The sequence below is a fragment of the Atta colombica genome, unplaced genomic scaffold, assembly GCF_001594045.1.
Source record: "Atta colombica isolate Treedump-2 unplaced genomic scaffold, Acol1.0 scaffold1, whole genome shotgun sequence".
In the NCBI taxonomy this organism is placed as follows: Eukaryota; Metazoa; Arthropoda; class Insecta; order Hymenoptera; family Formicidae; genus Atta; species Atta colombica.
Window position 1 is genome coordinate 407573 of NW_017259183.1, and position 3972 is coordinate 411544.

Sequence of the window (3972 nt, forward strand, 5' to 3'; positions counted from 1 at the left end):
AATTTATGATGTATCAAGAAACGAATTTTTTTAATTTGACTTTACATACTTATGTATATATGTCACAGATGTTTTTTATATATTTTCAGAAAAATAATTCGACACATTTTTATAGCAGTTTACGAAGTTTAGTTAAATTATGTAAACTCTCTCTATAAAATGTTAATTATGCAATTATATTTCATAATTATAGGGTCTAACAATAAGTAAATAATTCTTTGCAGTTTTCAACTTTAATCTCGAATTAATTAAAGTGTGAAATATCTATTAATTCTTTTCATATGATGATATAAGTTATTAGTAACTCGAAATACAATAGAAACATTTCTACATTCTTACTCTCGAGGTCACAAATAGATTATTAAAAATCACCTTTTATGCTAACTGAAATCGACTACATCGCTGATACTCATGATCAGACCATTTATATTTATAAGATCTATATCGTGCAGGATATCAGGGTCTAACACCAACTTACTCTTTGACCTACGTGAATATATAATGCATCCGTTTTCAAAAGTTATACGCTCTATTTTTATCATAGATGATATCACTGTTTATCAAAACAAGCGACGATTCGAATGTATAATACTTTGTAGTGGCAAGATCAGAATGCAAAATACAAACGATACATGTCTCATGCTTATTAAAACGTCATTATGCACAAGATAGGTTTCCCTTCCCTATAATGACAAATTAAAATCTTTTAGAATATTTATTACAAAATAATTAATGCCATTAAAATATATTCATAGTATTGTGGCATTTGTGGCAATCTCTCATTTGTATTTACATCAAATTAGCGAGCATTTAATAATTCTCGACGATAATTTTCAATGAAATGGACATAAAATCTAATTCTACTTCACTCTGTTATGTGAGCAAGCTTTACATACCTATCCCTAAAAAAGAAAAAGGATGGAAGCTGTTGACGTAGCTGGTCGGCTTTCAATCTCTTTTTTTACATCAGAGACCGCCTTGTCGACATTCACATATTGCGATATTATGGATTCAACGCAATGCATATGGTTGTCACTCGCCCGCATCTTCTCATGGGGATGTATAATATCTACTCCTGAATATATACATATACGAATAGGCGGATACACATGCATTTGAATGCGTTAATATACAAGCACGTCAACGTACACGTGCGCATGTTTATGGGTACGTGAGCACTTATATAGGGGTCAGCATATATATTTTTACGTTTCCATCGGCATGTGTGGGAGACACATTCAGCATTTTAATTCACTGTAAATTCGCTTTATTGATTGTGAAATGCTATAGAAGTTGGTCACAGCGCATCAAATTTGAGAATAAATAATATACACGTATTATTATACGTCTTAATTTATACATAATAATTTTCATAATACAATATTATATTTACATGTGTTATTTGTAACAGACCATGTACGATTTATATATGAGATCAAATTGCTTAAGAATATAAATTCGGAATTTTGTGTACAAGATTCTATCTACTTAATTTATTACACGTGATTCTATCAACATTGTGTAGCTATCTAGTTTTCAAAATAAAATTCATTCCAACTAAATCTGTCAAATTTTTTGTCTTTCGTGACGTCGAATAGTTAGTCAGTTGTTATCTATCCGCGTACTTGTTAGTCTCACAGCTATAGGAAGAATGTGCGAAATGCATGAAAGAATGTTGACTAACTTCTAATGCTTTTCTAATACCTCGCAATGTTGTCTTCGGTAAACCAGATGTGAATTGTAAGTCAACGTCGCCCATCGCGCAACAGCTGTTGGCGTACCGCCGTTTCCACAGGACACTCGATATATTTCATGGACGACACGAATTAGGAAACGGCGCACTAATGTGACCATCAATTACTATTAGCATTACGTATTTTTGGAAAGTCACATATGGTCGACAGAGGGTGACATCATCTTTTTTTCCTAACTTGCCCGTCGCTATATTCTAATACACTTATACGTAAAGCAGATACGCTACGCATTACGTGAAGTATCGTTACATTATTAGTCATAATACCCGTATCGTATTGCGATAATACTCTTCGATATACATATGCATCGGACACCAGTAGCACAATAGAGTCAGTATGTAATTACATACAGATGTCAAATAAATATGCTTTTATGCGCGTATTTATTTGAAATATAATAAATGCTAAATAATTAAATAAGTACTTTATTATCAATAACTTCCTTGTTATTAATGGCGCATCGTATGCTTACATTACTTGTAGATACAAGAATATTAGTATGCTAATAACTCTTAAATATTAATATTTTTAAAAATCATCTCTCTTTCTCTGTCTTTCTTTTTCTTCATCTTGTTTCTTCTTAATTATTTATATGTAAAACTTTATAAAATTATTAAAATAGAATAGAATTTATTCTCTTCAGCATTAAAATTCATAAAATTATTTAATATTAAAATTATTTAATATTAAAAATTCATAATTCATTATCTAATTTAATTATTTTAATGCTTTACAATTTTAGAATGCACTTTTGTTTATACGTTAAGTATTTATTTACACCGGAACAATTTCTATTTCTTTGAACGAGGGACAGTGAACGATAAGAGGGAGGGTGATACGAACGTTAGAGGCGGAGAGGAGAAGATTCAAATGTCACCCTGGCCAAGTTCACGACAATTATCGTCCCTCGCTCACGTGCCTCCGCGATAAATCTCTTCGGAAGTTGGCGCTTCCGTACTGAAGGCGGAAACGTTGTGTCGACGTGCTGTCAAAATACGAAGGCAGCCCCGCCACGTGCAACCCCCGACCTTCGCGCCCTTTCCTGCATTCATAACTGCACTCCATAGGCAGACCCCGTTGTGTGCCTTTGTATACACGCATATAACCCACGTCGCATACGCACGCATTATTGCAAGAAACGCGTGCCATACGAATATTACACGGAGAACAATAACACGTATAGATGGATCGCTCTAGTAAAGATACGTTGTTTCTGTTTTGTCGCCGCAGTTTTCAGTTTATGGAGAACATTTCCAGCCAACAATTAAACTAATGGCATGATGACGTGATTATTATTCTTGCGAATAATCGATCTTTTCTTAAAAACATTAATATTTTTGCCGAATAATTTTTGCCGAAATTTCTTCGACAATTTATGACATTTAGGAACTGAACTCGATTGTTCGGTTTTCTCAATTTTCTCTCCGGCAGCGATGCGTGCATATTACAACTCAATAAGTTCTATTTTCATCTTCGATTAGTTTGGCACGGATTTTCTCGCAGAAAACATACAGAATAACATCTGCAACTAACATTACTCCCGGTTACTTCTTTTAATCCAGCGTAAATTAAGCAACGTAGCTCATCGGGGAACCTTTACCTTAATTACCTTTTCGATCTACGTATGAACGAATGAACCTGTCGATCCGATCTGAAACATGTTCGATACTGCGTTTCGCACTTTAATGGTAGCAAAAAACGATCTCGTAGCACAAAAAAAAGAGAAAAATACACTCGGATGGGTATATGTACGTTCAGCCGCCGGAGCGGCGTAAATTCAATCCCGGAAAATTTCACGCTGCTAACTACGACAAAATGATCCAACAGTGACATCTGTGTCAATAAGGCGAATCCTCCCGGGGATTGTTGCAAGGCCGGAGAATTCGAGGGTCCGCGAACGCGATTATCCTCATTCAATCATCGATTTTATTTGGTTAATAAAACGATTATCCCGCTTCCCGTACTCTACGAGTCTATCTCTCGCTGAAACCGTTGCATGGCGTACCCTCCGGGAGCGTTCGACCAAAAATGTAATTTACATCCCTTTATGTCGCGAGATTGAAATATTTGCGAATTAATCCGCGCGACAGGATTATCGCCGGCCATTATACGCGACCCTGCTCTTTGTCTCTCCAGTTGACACTCACCATATCTTTATCTCTATCTCTCTCTCTCTCTCTCTCTCTCTCTCTCTCTCTCTCTCTCTCTCTCTCTCTCT